Source organism: Meleagris gallopavo, chromosome 1 (genome assembly GCF_000146605.3).
Source record: "Meleagris gallopavo isolate NT-WF06-2002-E0010 breed Aviagen turkey brand Nicholas breeding stock chromosome 1, Turkey_5.1, whole genome shotgun sequence".
Lineage (NCBI taxonomy): Eukaryota > Metazoa > Chordata > Aves > Galliformes > Phasianidae > Meleagris > Meleagris gallopavo.
In genome coordinates, this window is record NC_015011.2 from 182,407,642 (window position 1) to 182,424,140 (window position 16,499).

A 16,499-nucleotide genomic window follows, 5' to 3' on the forward strand; every position below is an offset into this window, starting at 1 on the left:
GACCGGGTGAGCATTTCTCCTCCTTCTGTTTAAGACACACAAGAAAGCCACTTGGTTTTCTTTTGTGGGTTTTATATATATATATTTTTTTCTTTCATTTAAAAAGAAGAAAAAAAATCACCCTCGCATGGAGTACAGCTCAATTTAACAGATGTTTGCTCATTTACGACAAAGTCCTGGTTGCAAGATGGGGCAACTCGTCTGGTTCTTGAATGAAAGCAACTATATTACCTCGCCACAAAGGCTGGAGAAGAGGAAACATTAGAAATAACAACAGGTGAGACCTGACAGAAGAGACGTAATGGCTCGTTCTGCAGAAAGTGTCAGAAACCATTTACTGCCCATGTCTCTGAGCAGAGAGGAAACCTCTCCGAAGCAGGAATGATTTCTCTCTTGTTTCTTATTTTTATGGGAGGCGTTTGTATTTCCGCCCTTGGATGTTTGCCCCATTTGTGGCAGCGCTTTGCAGAAGCTTTTCTTTCATGGGGTCTGTTTCATCTGATGTTTATGTAGATTCCTGTCCCCCTGTGCAAATGAAGGGATGCCGGGATGCCTTGCATGGGTAGACCTTGAAGGAGGGTATCTCTAAGCACTGATGGAGGAGGTGGTGGTGTTGATGGGTTGAAAGTTGGACTTGATGATCTCAGTGCTCTTTTTCAACCGTGATGACTCTATGATTCTATGAAATGGTGTTTTGAAGTCATACAATAGAATCATAGACTTGTTTGAGTTGGAAGGCACCTCTGAAGGTCATCCAGTCCTATTCCCTGCAATGACCAGGGACATTTACAGCTCGATCATCCTATGGCTGAGCACCTAAGCTATCCATCTTCATGTGGAAGAGGGGAGCAGCTCTCCCATTCACAACATGAAGTGCCTGCCTCTAAATCCCAGATTCTCTTTTGTCCAAATCATCTGCTCTGGATTCTAAACTTAATTAGCCAGAGCAACGTTAGCTGCTTTCCACCAGGCTGTGTACATGGAGCTGCACTGATGGGGGAATTTTGGTCATAATGGTCTTAAGTTGCACCAGGGGAAGTTCAGGTTGGATATAAGGAAAAATTTGTTCTCTGAAAGAGTGGTCAGGTGCTGGAATGGGCTGCCCAGGGAGGTGGTGGAGTCATGGAGGTGTTCAAGAACCATGAAGATGTGGCACTGAGAGATAATAGTGGGCAGTATTGGTGGTAGGTGGCCAGTTGGATTAGACAACCTTATAGGTCTTTTCCAACCCTAATGTTTCTGTGATAACAAATGGTCGCATGGCAAGGATGAATGCATTTTGTTGCATATTAGGGTGAGATGTTAGGAAAGCAGCAATCTATTTGGTATCAAGATTGCTGTTCTTGCTTGTGTCACTTGTCTGGCCAAAATCATCTCAAGCAGAAAGTGCCTGCACACAATGGGACCCTTGGGGGGCAGGTTTAGGTTTCAGGGAAGAGCCAAGAACCTGGATCCTCAGCCCCCAGGGAGAAGAAGAAGCCAAAGGGGATAAGAGAGGGGATTTGTGCGCAGCAATCTTTCTCTGCTCATTTTGAGGACCTCCAGTTAAGCTGTTAATATCTTTTACAGCAGCAAACCCTCCACAGATGGATTAACATGCTGCCTGTGTCCTTTTGCTGTTGTTTACTTTTTCTCACCACCTGCACTTGGAGATGCAAGTGCACATTTGCCCATCTTCTCATAACCAAACCCCATCAAACACAGCACACAGAATTTTTCCTATTTCTCTGGTAGATTCAGGGCTCTTGCTGGATGCAGGGATTTAAGTTTGGCAGCGTGTTCTCTCAGCTCAGCTCTTCCTGCTAATTTCATTGCGATATTTGATGTTCGAGTGATAGTGTTTATTTTTTCTTTCTACTCATGAGAGTGTTTTTAAAAGGTTGCATGTGTCCCAAGTACTTATCAGCAAGACCTGACCACATGGATGTGATTCCTGAGGACAAACTGGGAATTAGGTCAGGGTGTTGCAAGCTCTAAGAGCATCACCTCCAAAGGCATCTACTTGGCGCCTGCTTTGCAGCCCAGTGGCCAGAGTTAAAGCCCAGGTGCAAGAAGAATGATGACACAATTGCTAACAGAAACACAGAACTGTAGAATATCCCTAGTTGGAAGGGACCCAAGAGGATCATTCAGTCCAACACGTTCCCACCACTTGCCCAACCTCATGGGGATGGAAAGGTAGGAATGTTCCTTTCTGTGCCCAACAGGCTTGCGTGGTGGCAATAAAACAACAGCACTGTGAGGCTTGTGTTTATTTAAAAGTTTGGTGCTTTGGTATTCCCCACTGCAGGTTTGCAGCCTGCTCTGACCACTCATCCTCCTGGAGATAAAATGTTTCCAGAAGTGCCCTCTCCCAGTCTGCCCCACCAGAGCACTTCCTAGCTCCCACTTGCCCAGTAGACAAAGAGTTCCATATTTGGGGGCTAATTCTTGTTTTCACTCAGGCTTAAGAAGGTGTCATTTAAATAAGGACCCCAAATCCCTTATTCTTCCATGTACTTTTTCTACATGAATGTGAAACACCAGAACCTGCAAGCAGCACATCTGTGTCCTCTGTAGATTTCAAGGGAAGTTGCACAGCTATCAGGAATGTCACCAACTGGAAGCAGAGACCAGATAAATGCAGAAGGCTGATGTGTAAAGGCACATTTCCTTTTTCACAAGAAGCATAAAGTACCCTTCGGACTGTTTATCTATAGATGTCATGAGTCCTTCATCTCTAAATCCCTAAATCAAGATTGAATGTCATTCTGAAAATAAGATCTTAGCTAGAGACCTAGTTGTAGGTTCAGTGCAGGAATTGCTGCTTTAAGTGCCTCTGTTTGCAGTAACCATACAACAAATAAGATGACGGCTGCAATCTCTTGTAGATATCTGATTTTTGAATATGCAGACATAGGTAGGGGAAAAGATCAAGGCAATATGTTAACATGATTTACAAAGTGACAAAATGCATTTCTTGTGATCATGACTCATAGAATCGTTGTGGTTGGAAAAGCCCACTCATATCATCCAGTCCAACCATCAACCCAGCACCACCAGCTCATAGTTCAGCCCACTGAACTATGTTCCTAACCATGCCTAAAGGTGATCTTTCGGTAGAAATCCCAAAATGTTTTTTTTTTCTCTTCCTGTTTTTGTTGTTGTTGTTTTGTGTGTGTGTGATTTTATTTGTTTGTTTTTCTTCCAGAGAGGATTTATGTTTGAGAAAGAAAATTTGACTGCAATTTTAGCACCTTGCTTTCTCCAAATAATTATCTGTTGCCGTTCTTTCAATATAACAAACTCTGGGGCATGTACTTGAGTTACCAATTCAGGGTGGTGAGGCTCTGTCACAGGCTGCCAAAGAAATTGTGGATGCCTCATCCTTGGATGTACCCAAGGCCATGAGTGGGGCCCTGGCCAGCCTCATCTGGTGGGTGGCAACCAGCCCATGGCAGGGCATTGAACCTGGATGGACTTTAAGGTCCCTTCCAACACAAACCATTCCACAGGTCTATGATTCTTTGATTCTATTATTCCATGGCACACGCTATTAGCCATATTGTCATTACCCAAATGCACACCACCACGGTACCCATATCATTGGCTTTTGAGATCAGATGTTCAGAGATCAGTAGGCTTGGAGACAACAAAACCTATCACACATTGCAGAGATTATAGGTGTGGAGGCACAGATACCACAGTTTGCAATGCAAGGTCTATGGCAGTGCAGACATTGCTATTCTTTACACATTCTTTGGTCCTTTTCTGGGTGTTGAAAATGTTATGCTCCCATGCCTTCAGCAATTAGCTGATTGATTGCTCTGTTGACAAGAAGAGGAGGGAGTCTTCTTGAGAGCCCCATTAGAAGTAAGATGTCTGAATAAGAGACTAAAATAGATGTTATGAGGAGTGGAATGGAATCAAAGTTGACAGAAGTAGCTAACGCAGAACCACGTCATTTTACAACCCATGCACTTAAGGTTTGGAGCTGTTAATTACTACTGGCTGGTGGTCTCCCATGGCCCTTGTACCTCCCAGATCTGGAGGTGTTCACAGTGCTTTACCACCCCCTAATGTCTCCAGTACATGCAACGACCACAAGCAACACGCCAAAACCCTCACCCATCCATCTCACCATTACTTGAAGAGTGTGGGAAGACCAAAGCTTGGAGAAGAGAAGACTCCGGAGTGACCTGGTTGTGACCCTACTTACAAGCAGGGGGGTACCAACTTCTTACATAGTCTGATAATGACACAACAAGGGGAATGACTTCAAACTAAAATGAGAGATTTAGGTTAGATGGTAGGCAGAAATTTTTTACCTGAAGGGCTGTGAGGTGCTGGAACAGGTTGCCCAGAGAGGCTGTGGATGTCCTGTCCCAGGAGGTGCTCAAAGCCAGATTGGATGGGGCCATGGATAGCCTGGTCTGGTGGGGAGGAACGAACCCATAGCAGGGGTTCTAAATGATCTTTAAGGTCCCCTCCAACCTGAGCCATTCTGTGACTCAAACAGAATACTAAGGGAGCTCTGGATGCCTTTTCAAACTCTGGTCTGAATAACTTCACTCTGCTTCGTGTGAAGTTGGTGGAGGATAAGCATCTGTCCTTGCAAGTCCTGCTATCCTTATGCCATTTGTAGTCTGGAAAGGTTTTTAATATTGAAGTAGAATTGTAGAATTTTAATATTGAACTGTAGAATTGCACCATGAAGGATGAAAAACAGGATATACTCTGAATACAGCACAGCAACCACTTTCTAAATAAAATCAGTAAATGCACCAACCTCCTTCTCCTCCACTAAATCTTGGCATGACTTTCCAGGTGTCTCTGCTCCTGGAGGCAGAGCAGTTCCTTTGGATGGCTTTTATCTGGGCAACACTGAGCCAGAGTACCAGTCAGATACAATGCAGGCTTGTGTGATGCTGCCAGCAGCAGGGCCAGGTGCCTGAGCCCTCTTTGTGAGGACAGAGACACATTTGTATAGTCACCAATCTTGGGTAGCAGCAAACAGAGGAGAATGGTTCACTTCTTGGCTCATCACTCAGGGAGATGAAAGGAAAATATTGTTTGCTTGCTTCAACATTGCTCTTGAATATTGCTTAAGCATGGAAAGGGAGAAAGGAGGGAGAAATGGGCAAGCCTTAGATTTTCAGCTCTGAGATATTTATACCTTCTCCCTGGTGGCTTTTATGTACTGGATGACTGGTGGATTCCTCTGGAATAAACGTGGGCAAAGAGGAGGAACTGTGGATTGACCGCCTTGGAAGTCTCTATTTGTGATGGTCTAAAGAGAAGCTCTATGAATCTCGATGACAGGACATCTCCTCCATGAGCTGGACTCATATGGACAGATGTCTGCACCCAGAAATCTCCAAAACCAATACAGAATAGGAGGCAGATCCAGAGTCCTAGTGAGCTGCAAAGGATATGTGGGAAACAGACACTGAGAGAGACGTATGCCACACATGGAATCCTGTGTCCAATTCTAGTCCCCACAGTTCCAATAAGATGTTGACAAAAAAAGAGACTCCAAAGGAGGGCCACAAAGATTTCAAAGGTCTGGAGAACCTCCTCTATGAGGACGGCTCCTGTTGTGATATGATAAAGGGTTTCAGACTAAAAGCGAGGAGAATTAGATGGGATATAGGAAAGACATTTTTTTGTACAATAAGAGAGAGTAGTGAAGCACTGGCACAGGTTGTGGTGGATGCCTCATCCCTGGAGACAGGTCAGGCTGGATGACCTGTCTCCAAGGATGGGGCTTTGAGTCCCTCATTGAGCTGTAGGTGTCCCTGTTTATTGCAGGGGAGTTGGACCAGATGATCTCTTAAGGTTCCCTTCCAACTCAGACAATGCTACAATTCAATGGAAAACTTAAGGTTTTATGTCTTTTTACCTTGGAGAAGACTTAGGAGGCATCTCATTACCATATTCCAGTAATTAAAGGGTGGCTACAAAGATCTTGGAGGCTCTCTGTTCACAAGCAGCCAGATGGAGAGAACAAGAAGCAATGGGTACAAGCTGCACCTGGAAAGGTTTCATCTTGATATAAGTTTGTGATGGAGAGACCTGGTCAGTGGGCATGGAGGAAATGGGTTGGGGTTGGAATTGGGGATCGAAGTGGTATTTTCCAACCTCAGTGACTCTGTGATTCCTGCAAGGCACTTAGAAGTGGGTTCACAAAGGGAATTTCCCTTAGCAGTGACTTGGATCAGAGAACTAAGTTCCTCAGTAAGGGAATTTAGCTGATGTCCCTCCATCTCTGCCTTGTTGGTGATTTACTCCAAATGTTACCCCAGAAATAGATAGATTTCCTCTTTACAGCTCTCCAGAACCTACTAAGGCTGCATTGTGAATGAAATGAATGAACCCAGCCCTCAGGCCACACCATCAGCACTCAAATCATGCAAATCTTTAATGTATTGCTTCAGAAGTGACAGTAAATACAGTTATTTCTTATGCCATTGGAGAAGCCACCATAGGCTGTAGAAACTTGATTTCTTTTCAGGTTTACAGCTCTATGATGTACATCACACTGATGGAGTAAACTCTCAAAAAGAAGAACTACCCCATCTGGGTAATTAACACACTACAGCCCTGACCCTAAGACTGCCTTCAAAACTAATTGACTGCATCTAATTTTTTACCAGGCCTGGTCATCGTGCTTTTATTTGTCATTCATGGAAAGTGCAAACTGAACTGTTTGATCTTGCACGGGGCATGTGCATTTTAATAGGAGAATCTGCTTAGTATTAGCACATTTTTCAAGTCCTGTGCATACCTAGACAAGATTATTTCTAAGAGATGACACGTGGCTATTTGCAATGAAGATGAATATCTGTCAGGCAGAATGAACCGGAGCAGGAATATCTCATTTGAGTTGATGGGGTGAACAAAAGAAAAGAAAATACTACTTGGAAAAGGCAAAGTCAAAAGTTAATAAGCATGCAATCATTGAGACCCTCCTGTCATTCATGTGCAAGCCCATGGGGAGATACATGCAAGGTAAAATTTAGATTTGACTGATGGTAAGGACCTGGGTGGAGTTCCCCCTGGTGTCTGGGAATCTACACAACCTGGGCTGACAATCCAGTCCTTGGTAAAGGTGTTACACCTCAATTTCTGGGAGAAAAAGCAAGACAAAATTTGTCAGGAAAGCACAAAAAATAAAGGAGCAGTTGTGGAAAAGTCATTCAAATGAGACACCCCATCAGCTCTGAGAGCTGGAGCATCATGCAGAAACATGACAGTGTTGGCATTACCTTGGCACTATTACTGCCACACCATGCTGCCCAGCTCTCAGGTTTTGCATCACATAGTATAAACCTGAGGTCTTTGCAAAGGCCCAGGCAAGCCCTGGCTCATGAAAGAAAAAAAGACTCATGCGTAAACGAGAATGAACAGTGCCATAAAGCATAATGCTTTCTGCACAGTTTGCAATTTGCCTACGTAGTAGCAGCAGCTAGCTAGGTACATCGTGGTTGTGAATTGTAGACACTAGCTGAGAATCTGGCCCTGAGAATTAAAAGAGTTTAAAATAAAAAGAATAAAGGAAGAAAAAAAAAAAAGAGATGTTGGCAAAGGCACTTACTGTTCACAGGCTTTAGAATGAGTTTTGTGAAAGCTTCACACCAAGAAATCAGCCTTAGGCATAGAAAATGTCAAGCTGAATTGCTGAAATGTGACAAAGTCACATGCAACTCAAAAGAGGTTTGTAATGGAAAGGCAGAACTAACTGCACACTGTGTGTTATGCTCCACTGCCAAGGAACAGTCCCAGAGACCTCTAAATTCAAGTGCTCCAGGGCAGTAGGGAGCTGTAACATGAAGAAGGGCAATGGTCTGGCTCCTCATCTTGTAGCATTGTGTGTGTGATGGATAGGGCAGTGCTAAAAGAGAAAGGACAGTGGATTTTCCCAGCCTACCCAGTAAATCCACTGTTGCACTTACCAGCATCTTTTCAGAGATGTGCAAACTCCCCAAGGCCCCATAGCTGTGCTAGAACTCCTTCAAGGGAAGACTTTCTGATTTCCTTGCATTGCCTCAATTATAAGTATCTTGGTCCACCTTCCTTCCAGCTTACATTTCAAACCAGAAACACAAAACGCTGTGAAGCTACCGAGATGGTCAGAGACCTGGAGTGTGAAAACTACAAGGACAGTTTGAGGGAGCGAGGCAAGTTCAGAAGGAATCTAAGAGCAGCTGCCAACTACTTGAGGAGCAATATAGATGGGCAAACCCATCTTCTATAGTGGCAATCAATAGAGCAGGCAGTAGATTGTACTGTTTCCGATGGTCATCTGGATGAGAAATGAGAAGTCGGACACTGCTGTAGCCTTGAGAAGGCAAGGAGGTCATGGGTTGGGTCACAGGGTGTTTTGAGGTAGAGGAGATCTGGAAACCAAATGGCTTTTTTTTTTTTTTTTGGTGGCGATTCAGATTCCAGAAGGATCTAAGTGATGAAAAAACCTCATAAGCCCGATGAAACACATTGCAGTAGTAAAGAGGAGGCGAGATGTTCTGATACATCCCCTCTCCCATTTGCAGAGGCACTGCTTTGCTTGGGTGACTTTCACCCAACAAGGCCACCCCAGGGCAACAACCAACCAAAAATGCTTCCAGTTAAAACATTCTCAACCTAGACTTAGCAGAGGATGATTAACAGGACTTTACCAGTAGGATAGGGTGAGAGGATGGGCTGAAGCCTTAGACATCACATTACGGAGTCACAGAGTTACCACATTTCTCCTCCTAGATGACTCCTGAAAAAAATTCAGGTGAAGCTCTCTTCACAACCTGAAAACAGAGTTTTGAGTATATTTGGCATGAGACCTTATGCTGCAACACCAGATAAAAGAACTGAACTTCTTTTCGTCATTATCTCCCCCAAGCCAGCCACAATAAATTATTCCAGTGGGCTGCTTCGGTTTTCTTTTAGTTTCCACACAGTTGTTCAGCTTGGCTGATGGATCCAACCCCTCCTGTGATGTTTTGTCAGATTTCCACCCAGATGGCAACCTCCTTCTCTTAAGAAACCTGTGCAAATAAAAATGAGGCTGCCTTTTATCTTCCACTTCTTTTGTGCTTTTTAATGACTGGGCCAAGAAGCTGTTGCAAAACTTTTGTAGGGCACATGAAAAGAGATGGGAATCACAGAGTAAATATTAAAGTGGAATAATATCTTGATTCCAAATTTTCCAAAAAATGTCTTCAAATTCTTTTAATTCATCATGGCCTTCATACCTTTGACAGGCAAGAGGGAAAAGCAAGGCAATTTTGAATACTATACTGAGGTGCAGACTTACTGTAAGTAATTGCCCATCCCACCCTACCATGGAGATCCAGGGCAAACATCTATAGCCTTCCCCTTTTTTCCTCTCAGCTGCTTCTTATATTCCACCACATAACTGCCAATCATGCAGAAATGATGAATCATGAAGCAGTAGGCTCATAAATTCTGAGGCTGGATTAGAAATCATGAGAATTAATGTATTCTGGATTCTTTTCTTTTGACTACTTGATTTTGGCACAATTAGGCATACATAAGATGTGTATGCTAACATTTTCAACATGCATAAGGGCTAAAATAGACTCTTTTATTTTTCTTCCTTTTTTTTTTTTATTTTATTTTTCTTTCCCAGAAGAGGGAGAAATGAAGGCACAGATATTCAGCTTCTGCAAGTAGGGCTTTAAGACAAAGAATAAACATCATGATGGACCAGGCTCTGAGCAACCTGCTCAAGCTATAGGTGTTCATTGCAGGGAAGTTGGACTAGATGGCCTTTAAGGGTCCCTTCCAACTCAAAAGATTCTATGTGCACAATGAAGTGATGAGAGTTGGCAGTGGTCTGGACTTCACATAAAGTCTTCGTTTGGCTCTCATTAACTTAGGTTATCTAATGTGACACGTGGCTCTGTTGGAAGGGAAAGTTAAATATGAACCTTCTTTCCTTCACCGTAAGATTCCTCTTGCTGAGTTATCAGGCAGACTGGTTTTCTAGTGGCTTCTTCTCTGCCTTGGTTTGGGATATTAGAGGGCTTGGATCAGAACCATTTGGAGAACAGTAGATGAGTTATCATAGCTCACATTCCTACTCAAGTGTGGTGCACCCAAGTTGCCCATACTGCTCCAGGTCTACTAATAATTTGCACCTTTTCCTGGTAGGATTTTGTCATCATTTTGGAAGAAGAACGAATACTGCTGGGCCCTGGGCTGAACTGCATCGTCTGGGTTAAATGAAACAATACTCCACAAATGAACAAGTCATGATCTCACGATAGAGCACAGCAAGATTTCCACCAGATGACAGAGATGGCTCTGCACCACCAAAGGCCCGGAGCCACTCAATATTATCTTGCCTTCACTTCCTTGAGAGCATTTGACTTCAGTGGAAATCAAGAGCTGAAATACCTTCCTGGAGATGGGCCAGAATGGCTATTTTATCATTATCCGCTCTGCCTCTCCCTGCAGAACTATAGAATTTCTGGGGGTCGAAGGGGGAAACAACACATTTTTTTGTCACTGATGAAAAAGGAAATTATTTTAACTGGACATAGAGAAGAAGAAAACTCTTTTCTCCCTGTGGTAACAATAAAAAGTTCTCAGCCATTTTCTCACTGATACTGCAACATCAACCAAGCAACACTGGGGCTCCGTGGGTTCATAAACAGGCAACATTTGGCATCATGCAGGATCCATGGATCTCTTCCAGGTTTTTGCTACCAGAAAGAGACAGATCCCAGGCCCAGCTGCAAGAATGGTGATTAAGGAAACTATTTCCTAAAAGAGAATATATGTTTTACACCTTCCTTGCTATAGCTTAACAGATCAACTACTTCCCCCACCCAGTTCTTCTGCATTGCTGATCATTCATGCCTCTTACCAGCTCGTACATGAGTAGCCGATCAATGTATGTTCTTGTTACTTGAACTAATGTTTCTTTATGCAGTGAGGGTCCCTAATATGTTGCATGTGGTTTCCATTTGGGGCTTTTTGGGATCTTTTCCAGGAAGTTTCAGGTCATTACCTCAAACCTTCCTCAGCTGAAAAAGGATTGAGGTAATAACCCACAATATCCTGGAGGAGAGAAGGAAAAAAAAAAAATAAGAAAGAAAGAAAAAGAGAGAGAGAAAGAAAAAAAAAATCTATAAAGCACTGAAGACAAGAGAATGAAAATTGCATGCAGGATGTGTAGAAGGAATGTAGCCTTTGGCCCTCCAGCAAAGGTGCCATAAAATGTGCTGTATTGAAGCAATATGTCAAAATGCAAAATCTTGGGCAGGGAAAGCAAGCCGTGCAAAATTGAAACCGTTGAGACTGCTGCAAAGTGGTGGGCCTGATCCCCATCCTATGATCAACTTTCACCTCACAGAGCTGAGCGCTAATTAGTTAAGAGGCTCCACTGAAATAATGGCTGGTTTCTTAGGATGAAAGAGAAGCAGAAAGTGCTGCGTGCTAAGAAATGCCTGAGGTGGCTCAAAGAGATCATAAGGAATCACTACCAAGGGAAGGTTTAAGTGCAACTTACCCAAATCTATTCTCTGCCTTAGCTGACTCTATACCTCATTCTGTTATTCACTCATTTTTCCTCTCCCCACCTGAAAATTGCCTTGGCTACAGAAATTGCCGTTCACATCCACTCTGTGTTTTCAGGTTGGGAGCCAGATATCCACCAACCAAGCTAACTGACCCCAGGCATCTACCAAGGGTTTTCAGTACCTACAGCCCTCAAGGAGAAGGAAGCAGAGAAGGGCTGTATTTATAGCCCCAGCATGGGCAAATTACTGTAAAAGAGGGCTTTTGCAAAGTACTGAGCATTCCCTGCTTCTTCTGTCTTCTCTTAAGGCTAGAGGTGCTCAGCAGTTTTAATTACCACTGGTGGGTGCCTCCGATGCCCTGAGTACTTAGTGAAGCTTTAACTCAAAAACAGCTGCACTTTTAAGGGAGTTCTGAAATGACCTACCTAAGATAATAAAGACTGGAGCATCCCCAAATGGAAAATGTTTGGTGGTGCTCTGGATGAAAAATGAAATTTCAAAGCAGATTTAGAAGCAGCTGGAACTACTGACTGCCAAATGATGGATGGAGTTATTCTCTCCTGTTTCTTTGTTTTCTAGTTGCTAGCCTGCTGCAGTGAAAGTGGTTTCCATTACTTTAAAGGATGGGGTCAGCTGTCTGGGTACTGAGGGACATGACAGGAGATGTAATTATTCCTCAGGTCATCTACAGGTTGGTGTGCTGCAAATATTCATTACAGCATTGCAACAACATTCTGCCAACAGGTAGAGGTGGGAAGCAGGTTTTTACCCTGCAAGTCTATGGTTTCCAAAACTTCAAGATGACTCTAGGTAGCTACATCAGAAGAGTTTTCAGGGACCTTGTATTCAGGTGTTCAATAACCTCTCATTGCCTGCCCCCACTCTACTCTGCCCCTTTGCTTTACCAAAGAATTCAGCCAGAATGAAGTTGGAAACCCTTTGCCTCTGCTCTTGTAAAGCAAAACTTCCCATACAGTCAAACATTGTTTTCTTTTCTGTGGCTGTGATGTGTCCTGTCACTGGTTCCCAGGGAAAAGAGCCTCACACCTCCCTCTGCACTTCCCCTCCTTAAGAAGTTGTAGAAGCACTGAGGTTGCCTCTGAGCTTCCTATTCTCCAGGCTAGACAACCCAAGTGTCCTCAGTGCTCCAGAACACCAGGGATCATAGAATCATGGAACCACCAAGGTTGGAAAAGACCTACAAGATCATCAAATTGACTGCAACTGTCAATTTTCACGGTGCTAAGATTTTGCAAAGGTGACTCTTCTCCACCCCTAGAACAGGCTCCATCTTTACAGCTAACACATTCTCTTAACATCCACAAATAACTGCCATAGTTTTTGTGTACATCAAGGACACTTGAGACAAAAGATGATATCCAAGCGTGCATTTCCCTTTCACTTCTCACTCCTTTTCTATTTCAAGTCTCTGGTGTCATCACCTGCCAACACTATCCAGCACAGCCATCCCAAGAAAGCCATGAGCCCACCCTAGGAAGTCATGAAATCAACATAAAATTCAGGAGGTGTTTCTGAGACAAGACATATACCGCTTTTCTTTCACCTGGTTTCTACAGAGCATCAACTGACTACAGACTGTGATTTTGTATCTCTGCCATTATGAATGCTTGGACATTCCATTCTAAGTGACAAGTGACTCCCACAGCTTGCATTGGTGGCACTTCTGAAAAAAAAACTATTAGTGACAGAATATCATTTAAATGTGCCTTTGCTTCTCATTTTGGGGGTTGGAACTAGATGATCTTTGAGGTCCTTCCCAACTCAAGCCACGCTATGATTCTATGATGTTAAGACTCCTTCTCCAAGAAATGAATGTATGAGTTCTCTTCAAATGCAAGATACTTCAGGAAATATCTCCACTGGCTCATCTTGGACATCAGAAATAGTACATAAGAGGATTAAATTCACAAAATGAATCCGAAAACTAATAAAATCAGAGTATCAGAGTAAATACCATGCTTTGTAGTTCTGAAAAGAGAGTATTTTGGGGTGGGGATATTCTGTGTTTTGGAGCAAAGTAAGGTTTTTTTCTGTTGTGTGCTGTGCACGTGTAGGAAAAAAATAAGAAGAAAACTCTTTTTCGGATTCTAGACCCTTTCAATAATCATAATCAAATCCACACGCTTGGAATAATATCCCAAACCAGAAATCCACTGAAGAGCCTGCAGACAGGCCAGGTTTAGATTAATAAACAGTTTTAGATCATAGTGTAAGTCCAGGAGGGACTATTAGCTCATCTGACCTGAGTATTGCAGGCTATTTAATGATACCCAGTTACCTGTACATTAAGCTCAATAACTCGTGTTTGACTGCAGCTCATCCTAAGAAAATAAACTCGTCGGTGTTCAAGGATGTGAGATATCCTCCAGTTCCTTTGGTGTTTTTTTTTTCCCAGAGCTACCCTCACTTACTTCTACACATCCATGCTTTATAATTTGAATTTGTCATGCCTTATCTATGAGACATCTGCTCTCATTAGCTTTGCTCTTTCTGCGTGGCATGAGAGCCCCTGGCAACTTGTGCTCTGCTCTGCAAATTCCTTACGTGGCAACCAAGGCACAATGGTATTTGCCTTGTGATGGCTGAGCAGATTGAATGTTTAAGTCTATTTTTGTAAGTTCTTTTCCATTATCTTCAGCCACATCTAGAAGTCAAGCATCTGGCTCATTTTGGGGTAAAGGAATTTTCTCCAAAGGGGTTGATTTTTGTCTGCTGTGTATGTCTATCATTACTTGTGTGGGACAAAACGCTTGCCTGCTGTGCGGCTAGTGTTAGTTGAGATAAACCCCACTCCTGAAGACTGAAGAAATGCCCTGAAGGGCTGAAAAGGCAGACAATAAAGAAAATGTTTTGTAGTGAGAGATTCAAGACATCAGTCTGCGTACAATGAACGCTATGAAGTTGATGATGAAGAAAGAGAAATGTAAAAGCTCAAATAAGTACATCCTTTGGGAGGCTGACTTGCTCTCCAACACACTTCAAGTTTCTCAGACAGAAAGGAAGAAAGCTGTACCACAGATTCACAACCTTTTTCTTCCCTACTGAATAACATGCCTCGACAGTTACTTCAAAATGGTTAGGTATCCGAATAATGCCCAAAGAAAATACCATGGAGATTCGTGCTAACTCTGTTGATATACAACAGAAAAGGGGAAGACGTGGAGTTTCCCAATCCCAGATCCTGAAAACCATGCCTGCTAGAGTACCCCTGGAACGTGATTCTCAAGGATTATCATTCGTTGGTCTTTTCCTCCCAAACTCAGACCTTTGTAAAGAGACAATTAAGACCCACCCAGGATCTCCCCACACTGAGAGACCATATCCATCTGCCTTCACTCATCTTAAAACATTCTTCAACAAAGTGTTTCCCTCAGTGGTCTGTGTAGCACAGTGTTATTTCCTTTTTCATGTATTTCTGCTCTTTCCCTAGAGTATCTCTTTATTTGTTTATTGAATTATCCTTTGAACTTGCTTCTGCTTCTTTTCAGAGGCCTTCAAATTACTCTTTCTATGCTAATCTTCACCTTCCTTTCAGGCCCCATATTGGCGTGTGCTGGCCTTCAATCCTACTGAGGCTTAACAATGAATTTAAGTTGCAAACTCTTCCAACTATTTCTACTTTTCTGCAGTAAAAATCTCGGTACATTCTAAGATCACAATCAAGATTCCTCTGGGCGTTTACATTCCCTCTGAGTCAGCTGAGCAGAGGTCAAGAACATTTCAGCATTGCCTTTTCCAACATTTCATTCCTCCCATGCCTTGCAAATCCAGGAACATTGTGATTCCTGTTTGCATAAGATTAATTCCTCCTTCAGATCTTTCCTTTTGCTCTTATCTACAGCTTTAAACCACGTCTTGGCTGTTACCCAGGTGGCACCATGCACAATTGCTTCTACTTCTCTGCACACTTGCAAGAAATCAGCACCCTCTTTTGCTCTCTCCTGAGTCTCAGTTGATTTCAGCCATTTAACATACAGTCTCCCCTTATATTTTCTGTCATCTGAGTGCCATTTTCTTTTATGACTACAGTCTCAAAGGAGACTAGAAAGAGGTCATAAACCATCATTTTTGGCACTTTGGTAGTTCCTTCAGTCCAACTACTTGGCAAACAGTAATTTAAGCTTCAGCACGAATGTCCTGTACACTTACATCAAGTAGAGTTTGTTGCAATGTGAGCTAACTTTCTCTTGTGGATGTTTCAACTCTTCATGCTATGGACAGGAACTGGCAAAAGCTATCTTTATCTTTGAATGCTGAACTGACCAGAGATCCCTATTAGGAGGATCCTTCCATGAGAATGTTTTGCAAACATGGGCTGATCTGAAGCCCACTGAATGCAAAGGAAGTCGTACAGTAACTTATCACACTGGTGCAACATACTCTACAAAGCACAATAGCAGATCTAAGGTAGGTTGCACAGGTAGAGGTGTTTTTTTTTACTGGTCATTTCTGCAAGGACAGCAATAATAACAGTTAACAATTCTTACCCAACCCCGTACTCTACTCTTAAAGGGGATCTGTTTTAAATCTTAGAATGATAGAATTATTGAAGTTGAAAGGGACCTTTAAAGGCCATCTAGTCCAACACCCCTGCAGTGAACAGGGACATCTACAGGTCCATCACACTGCTCTTAATTCCTTGTAACCATTAACATTGTAGTCTCTGCTTAAGATTGGCTGCCTAGGATCCAAGTTTCCTTCATTAACCAATTCATAGAGCCCCTGGCCTCAACACAGACCTGATGTAGTGTATCCAGAGGAGGGCCACAAAAACAGTCCAAGGGATGGAACACAGAATCATAGAATCACCAACGTTAGAAAAGACCTCCAAGATCATCCAGTCCAACCATCCACCTATCACCGATATTTCCCATTAACCCATGTCCCTCAGTACAAATATTCCTTGAACACCTCCAGGGTTGGCCACTCCACATCTCCCTGGGCAGCCCATTCCAG